Raw genomic sequence first — 8,700 nt, forward strand, 5'->3', positions numbered from 1 at the left:
ATGCAAATGTATTAGCCGTGTAAAAACTTATATAAATACAAATTCGGAAGTCGATACAGGCATTATTAGCTGAGCTGTGGACTTTTTGTTTACAAATTTACAATTGAGTATGCAAATGTATTAGCCGTGCAAAAACGAATATAAATACAAATTCTGAAGTGGATATATGCAATTTTATCTGAGCTGTGAACTTTTTGTTTACAAATTTACAATTGAGTATGCAAATGTATTAGCCTTGTAAAAACTAATATAAATACAAATTCTGCCGTGGATACATGCATTATTAGCGGAGTTGTGAACTATTTGCTTACAAATTTACAATTGAGTATGCAAAAGTATTAGCCGTGTAAGAACTATACACATTCTTAAGTGGATACATGCATTATTAGCTTGGTTGTGAACTTTTTGTTTACAAATTTACAATTGAGTATGCAAATGTATTAGCCATGTAAAAAATAATATAAGTACAAATTCTGAAGTGGATACAGGCATTATTAGCTGAGTTGTGAACTTTTTGTTTACAAATTTCATTATTAGCTGAGATGTGAACTTTTTGTTTACAAATTTACAATTGAGTATGCAAATGTATTAGCCGTGTAAAAACTATTATAAATACAAATTCTGAAGTGGATACAGACATTATTAGCTGAGCTGTGAACTTTTTGTTTTCAAATTTACAATTGAGTATGCAAATGTATTAGCCGTGTAAAAACTAATATAAGTACAAATTCTGGTTGGATACATGCATTATTAGTGGAGTTGTGAACTTTTTGTTTACAAATTTACAATTGAGTATGCAAATGTATTAGCCTTCTAAAAACTAATATAAGTACAAATTCTGCCGTGGATACATGCATTATTAGCGGAGTTGTGAACTTTTTGTTTACAAATTTACAATTGAGTATGCAAATGTATTAGCCTTCTAAAAACTAATATAAGTACAAATTCTGGTTGGATACATGCATTATTAGTGGAGTTGTGAACTTTTTGTTTAAAAATTTACAATTGAGTATGCAAATGTATAAGACGTGTAAAAACTAATATAAATATAAATTCTGAAGTGGATTCAGGCATTATTAGCTGAGTTGTGAACTTTTTGTTTACAAATTTACAATTGAGTATGCAAATGTATAAGCCGTGTAAAAACTACTTTAAGTACAAATTCTGCCGTGGATACATGCATTATTAGCTGAGTTGTGAACTTTTTGTTTACAAATTTACATTTGAGTATGCAAATGTATTAGCCTTCTAAAAACTAATATAAGTATAAATTCTGCCGTGGATACATGCATTATTTGCGGAGTTGTGAACTTTTTGTTTACAAATTTACAATTGAGTATGCAAATGTATTAGCATTGTAAGAACTAATTTAAATATAAATTCTGCCGTGGATACATGCATTATTAGCTGAGATGTGAACTTTTTGTTTATAAATTTACAATTGAGTATGCAAATGTATTAGCCGTGTAAAAATTAATATAAATACAAAATCTGAAGTGGATTCATGCATTATTAGCTGAGTTGTGAACTTTTTGTTTTCAAATTTACAATTGAGTATGCAAATGTATTAGCCTTCTAAAAACTAATATAAGTACAAATTCTGCCATGGATACATGCATTATTAGCGGAGTTGTAAATTTTTTGTTTACAAATTTACAATTGAGTATGCAAATGTATTAGCCATGTAAAAACTAATATAAATACAAATTCTGAAGTGGATACAGGCAATATTAGCTGAGTTGTAAACTTTTTGTTTACAAATATTAAATGCAACCAACATAAGTCTGCAACATTGTTTGGCTGCAAGACAAAAGCAACATCAAATACTTAGAATTAAATGTTGCGGAGATCCTCGGATACCTAGAATTAAATGTTGCGGAGATCCTCAAATACCTAGAATTAAGTGTTGCGAAGATCAACTATAAAAGGGACACATTGAAATGTATTTAGTTTAGTTCGCGTAAAACAACCTTTGTGAATAGTAGATGTGCTGTGCCAAATGAAAGAAAAGACTCATTAAATATAATTATAAACTATAAGTGCATATGTGTTGTTAATAAGGAGGGTGGTTTTTGCCAACAGGTTATGGGGACCAGCTCCCTCTGCAATTTAAATTGGTTAAAACAAATTGTTTAAACAAATTCATAAACCTAAAAAAAAAAAAAAAAAAAAATGAAAATTTAAACCTTATTGTGTGACTAAGTAAAGTGCTTAAAACAAAGTATTAAATAAAATATTGAAAAGCGAAATATAAGAAAAATCAAACAAAGTTAATAGTGAAATAATTTCAATTTGATTTTGATGAAGTATTAATAATTAAAATTCAAATTATGAAATGTATGTACATATGTATGTACTAGTGATTTCAACTATTAAGACATATTGTGAAATAGGCTTTATGTAAAGGATTCTGAGAAACAGACAGCAGCGTTTAACCAGAAATACGGGACCAATCTGATGCGAAATTTTTCTTAAGAATTTTGGAAAGACATTTTTTTAAAGATAAATTTGTGGGTAACTTTTCACAAGAAAAATTTTTTTTCGAACTAAGTTCAGAGGTTTCTAATTCCTTTTAATTTTGTCAATTCTGGAAAATGGAAAAGTCAAAGAGAAATATAAAGCCGTTTGACGGCGATAGGTATTCCGTTTGGAAATTCAGAGTAACGGCTCTTTTATCCGAAAACGATTCTTTAAAAGTAATTGATAAAGATCCTCCTGAAAAAATGACTGATGAGTGGAAGAAAGCAGAAAATACTGCTAAAAGTATAATCATTGAGTTCCTAAGTGATTCATTTCTTGGGTTCGCAAATGATGAAAGCTCAGCAAAAACGATTTTTACCAATCTGGACGCCATTTATGAGCGAAAGAGTCTGGCATCTCAGCTTTCTATCAGAAAGCAATTACTGTCATTAAAATTAAAAGGAGAGGTCACACTTGCAAATCATTTTGTTACTTTTGACGAGTTAATTAGTGAGTTAGTAGCATCAGGGGCAGAGATGGATGAGATGGACAAAGTGTCACATCTTCTATTGACAATGCCAGCCGCCTACGATGGGGTGATAACAGCTATAGAGACTCTATCAGAAGCAAAAATAACTTTGGCATTTGTAAAGACACGTTTGCTAGATCAGGAAATAAAACTTAAAGGTATAAGTAAAGACACAAGTCTTAAATCATTGCAAGCTGTGGGAAATTATAATAAAAAGGAACAAACAAAATTTAATAATTTCAAAAATAAATCAAAATTCAAACCAAACAAAAATAATTTTAAATCAAAATATACATGCCATCATTGCGGTAAAAAAGGACACTTTAAAAAGGATTGTTACCATTTTAAAAGGCTAAATAAAAACAATAAAGAAAACGAAAGTGGAAAACAGGCTCAAGTGGCCACAGTTGAAAAAGGTTTCGCATTTATGTTGAATCGTGCTATAATTAAAAACAAAAGTGATGTTTCATTTATTTTGGACTCGGGCGCGTCAGACCATATGATAAATGATAAAGAACTGTTTGCTGACTACATAAGTTTAAAAACACCAATTGAAATATCAGTGGCAAAGTGTGGTGAATTTATTTATGCTACGGCAAAAGGCATAATGAAACTTAAAAATGAGTTCCAGAAAAACATTACTTTGGAAGACGTACTTTATTGCAAAGATATTCCACATAATTTAATCTCTGTTAAAAGAATGCAAGAGGCTGGAATGGTTATTGAATTCAACGCAGGAGGTGTCACGGTTACAAAGAACGGTAACATAATTATTAAAAACTCCTGTAAGTACAATGTGCCAACTATGGAATTTAAAATATGTTATAAAGCACATACATTAAACAATAATCATTTTAAACAGTATCAGTTGTGGCATGAGAGGTTAGGACACGTTAGCAAGGGAAAATTTTTAGAACTCATACGATATAATATGTTTGAAGATACTGAAGTGTTAAAGAATGTCCATCCAAATGAAGATATATGTGAAGCATGTGTTAAAGGCAAACAATCAAGATTGCCATTTGAAAAATTCAAAGATAAAAGTTACATTAAAAGACCATTATATATTGTGCATTCTGATGTTTGTGGCCCTATTAGCCCTCCTACTATCGATGGGAAAAATTATTTCGTTGTTTTTGTCGATCAGTTTACACACTATTGTGTTACCTATTTAATAAAATATAAATCCGAAGTATTTTCCGTTTTCAAAGACTTCATTTCGAAAAGTGAAGCCCATTTCAATTTGAAGGTTGTCAATTTGTATATAGACAATGGGCGGGAATATTTGTCAAACGAAATGAGAGAATACTGTGTGGAGAGAGGAATTACTTATCATCTTACAGTGCCACATACACCCCAATTGAACGGGGTATCTGAACGTATGATAAGGACTTTAACAGAAAAGGCTAGATCCATGATACATGGCGCAAATTTAAGTAAAAGTTTCTGGGGTGAAGCTGTCTTAACAGCAACTTATTTAATTAACAGAAGCTCAAGCAAAGCATTGAAAGACATAACAAAGACTCCCTATGAATTATGGCATGAAAGAAAGCCATGTCTAAAATACCTGAAGGTATTTGGTGCAACGGTATACATACACAACAAAATCCGAAAACGAAAGTTTGATGAAAAATCAAAAAAGGGTATACACGTTGGGTATGAACAGAATGGGTTAAAAATTTGGGATGTTGAGTCTAGAAAATTTATTGTGGCAAGAGATGTAATTGTCGATGAGACAAATATGAAAAATTCTAGGACTGTGGAACAAAATTTTAATTTTGTGGAAGAGTGCACTGAAAGTGATCAGCTTGATATCCTCAAAGAAATGGAGGATGGTATAGATGTGAGTAAACACATGGAAAGTGATCAACAATGTATCCTAAATAAAAGTAAGGAAAGTGCAGAAGAAAATTTCCGGAATGAAAGTACGGAGGAAAAATCTAAAATGCAAATTTTAGATATACAGCCTAGTTGTGAAACATCTCTAGAAGAAGAGGCTATAAGTGTTGAGCACCAATTGCCTGATTCACCCCAGAAAGAAAAAGAAACTGAAATAAGGCGAAGTGAGAGATTGAAAGGTAAACCACAAACATCTTATAGATTTCTCAATAATTGTTTAATGAATGCACATGCTTTTGCGAATGATACTCCAAACTCCTTTGAAGATATAAATAACAGAAGTGATAGAGTGGAGTGGGAAAAAGCAATTCGTGAAGAGTTAGATTCTCATACTTATAATAACACATGGAGTATTGTTGAAAAGCCAAAGGATAAAAACATTGTAGACTGTAAATGGGTTTTTACCATTAAACATAACGAACTTGGTGAGAATATTAGATACAAAGCAAGACTAGTAGCAAGAGGCTTCACACAACAGCATTTGATTGATTACGATGAAACATTCGCACCTGTAGCGAGAATTTCCAGTTTTAGATTTATTCTATCACTTTCAAACCAATTTGACTTAAAGGTTCACCATATGGATGTGAAAACAGCATTCTTGAATGGCCTGCTTAAAGAAGATATATATATGAAAATTCCTCAAGGACTACCTTTCGAAAATGATAAAGTCTGTAAATTGAACAAAGCTTTATATGGCCTTAAACAAGCTGCAAGATGCTGGTTTGAGGTATTTGAGAATGTTTTAAAAGAAATTGGTTTTGAAAACTCCGCTGTGGATCGTTGTATCTATATATTAGATAAAGGATGTATCTCTAAAAATATATACCTGCTCTTATATGTTGATGATTTAGTAATAGCTACTGAAAACATTGACACCATGACTAAACTAAAATCATATCTCATGACAAAATTTAGAATGACTGACTTACTTGAAATTCGTTATTTTATAGGAATAAAAATAGAAAGAAAATCAAACAAGTTCGAGCTCAGCCAGACGCCTTATATTAAAAATATTTTAAAGAAATTTAACATGGAAGAATGTAATCCAGTAAGCACTCCACTACCAAGTAAAATAAATTTTGCGGCCTTAAGCTCAAAAGAAAGTTATGATGCACCATGTCGAAATTTAATAGGCTGCTTGATGTATGTAATGTTGTGTACAAGACCGGATTTGTGTGCATCAATTAGTATATTAAGTAGATATACTAATAATAATAATATTGAATTATGGACATGTTTAAAAAGAGTTCTTAGGTATTTGAAAGGAACAGCTGATCTTAAATTAACTTTTGTTAAGAACTCTAATTTCAAAAATATTATTACAGGATATGTTGATTCTGACTGGGCGGGTAGTGAGTGCGATAGAAAAAGTACAACCGGTTACATATTTAAATTATTTGAATCATATGTTATTTCATGGAATACTAAGAAGCAGAACTCGGTGGCTGCCTCATCAACTGAAGCCGAGTACATGGCTCTATTCGAAGCAGTTAGAGAATCTTTGTGGATTAAGTCTTTAATGAAAAGTATTAAATTTGAAATTAATGAAGCGATAAAACTTTACGAAGATAATCAGGGATGCATTAGCATTGCAAACAACCCCTCATGTCACAAACGATCAAAGCATATTGATATTAAATACCATTTTTCTCGGGAACAGATTGAAAATAAGCTAATTGTTCTTGAGTATATTTCCACAGACAACCAACTAGCTGATATTCTTACAAAAACTTTACCTGCAGCCAGATTCCTCAAGCTAAGAAGCAGAATGGGTCTTACTGATGACGATGAACAACAAACCTAAACCAAAAAGGATGAACACTCCTATCTACTATGAAATATCTTCTTATTTTGCGTTTTTTTTTTTTTTTTTATTAAATTTTTGAACTTAAATTTATTTTAATTTATCTACATATATATTTGCTTGGTTTGATTGGGTTTTTCTGGGTTTTCCCCAATCCATGCAACAAATGTTGAACCAAGATATTGTATGCACCCCAGAAGGCACAGCATGTCTTATAAGTTTTTTTTTGTACTGAATTGTTTTTTTTTAGTTTATTTAATGTTGTTTTTGAGGAGGTGTATTAAATGCAACCAACATAAGTCTGCAACATTGTTTGGCTGCAAGACAAAAGCAACATCAAATACTTAGAATTAAATGTTGCGGAGATCCTCGGATACCTAGAATTAAATGTTGCGGAGATCCTCAAATACCTAGAATTAAGTGTTGCGAAGATCAACTATAAAAGGGACACATTGAAATGTATTTAGTTTAGTTCGCGTAAAACAACCTTTGTGAATAGTAGATGTGCTGTGCCAAATGAAAGAAAAGACTCATTAAATATAATTATAAACTATAAGTGCATATGTGTTGTTAAAAAGGAGGGTGGTTTTTGCCAACAACAAATTTACAATTGAGTATGCAAATGTATTAGCCTTGTAAAAACTAATATAAATAGAAATTCTGAAGTGGATACAGGCATTATTAGCTGAGTTGTGAACTTTTTGTTTACAAATTTACAATTAAGTATGCAAATGTATTAGCCTTGTAAAAACTAATATAAATACAAATTCTGCCGTGGATACAGGCATTATTAGCTGAGTTGTGAACTTTTTGTTTACAAATTTACAATTGAGTATGCAAATGTATTAGCCTTGTAAAAACTAATATAAATACAAATTCTGAAGTGGATACAGGCATTTTTAGCTGAGTTGTGAACTTTTTGTATACAAATTTACAATTGAGTATGCAAATGTATTAGCCTTGTAAAAACTAATATAAGTACAAATTCTGCCGTGGATACATGCATTATTAGCTGAGTTGTGAACTTTTTGTTTACAAATTTCATTATTATCTGAGATGTGAACTTTTTGTTTACAAATTAACAATTGAGTATGCAAATGTATTAGCCATGTAAAAACTAATATAAATACAATTTCTGAAGTGGATACAGGCATTATTAGCTGAGTTGTGAACTTTTTGTTTACATATTTACAATTGAGTATGCAAATGTATTAGGCTTGTAAAAACTAATATAAATACAAATTCTGCCGTGGATACATGCATTATTAGCGGAGTTGTGAACTTTTTGATTACAAATTTACAATTGAGTATGCAAATGTATTAGCCGTGTAAAAACGAATATAAATACAAATTCTGAAGTGGATACATGTATTATTAGCTGAGCTGTGAACTTTTTGTCCACAGATTTACAATTGAGTATGCAAATGTATTAGCCGTGTAAAAACTATTATAAATACAAATTCTGAAGTGGATACAGACATTATTAGCTGAGCTGTGAACTTTTTGTTTTCAAATTTACAATTGAGTATGCAAATGTATTAGCCGTGTAAAAACTATTATAAATACAAATTCTGAAGTGGATATATGCATTATTATCTGAGTTGTGAACTTTTTGTTTACAAATTTACAATTGAGTATGCAAATGTATTAGCCTTCTAAAAACTAATATAAATACAAATTCTGAAGTGGATACAGGCATTATTAGCTGAGTTGTGAACTTTTTGTTTACAAATTTACAATTGAGTATTCAAATGTATTAGACGTGTAAAAACTAAAATAAGTACATATTCTGGTTGGATACATGCATTATTAGTGGAGTTGTGAACTTTTTGTTTACAAATTTACAATTGAGTATGCAAATAAATTAGCCTTCTAAAAACTAATATAAGTACAAATTCTGCCGTGGATACATGCATTATTAGCGGAGTTGTGAACTTTTTGTTTACAAATTTACAATTGAGTATGCAAATGTATTAGCCTTCTAAAAACTAATATAAGTACAAAT

The 8,700-nt window shown here is 30.8% G+C and overlaps 1 long non-coding RNA gene across 1 annotated transcript; it reads left to right on the forward strand.

Annotated features, from left to right (window-relative positions):
- The first annotated feature begins 2,856 nt into the window (after positions 1-2,856).
- Positions 2,857-7,251, forward strand: LOC138929575 (uncharacterized). The gene is made up of 2 exons (XR_011445825.1): positions 2,857-3,774; positions 6,634-7,251. It is a non-coding gene; the product is annotated as an uncharacterized lncRNA (long non-coding RNA).
- The last annotated feature ends 1,449 nt before the right edge of the window (positions 7,252-8,700 follow it).

The sequence above is a fragment of the Drosophila kikkawai genome, unplaced genomic scaffold (genome assembly GCF_030179895.1).
Source record: "Drosophila kikkawai strain 14028-0561.14 unplaced genomic scaffold, DkikHiC1v2 scaffold_45, whole genome shotgun sequence".
Lineage (NCBI taxonomy): Eukaryota > Metazoa > Arthropoda > Insecta > Diptera > Drosophilidae > Drosophila > Drosophila kikkawai.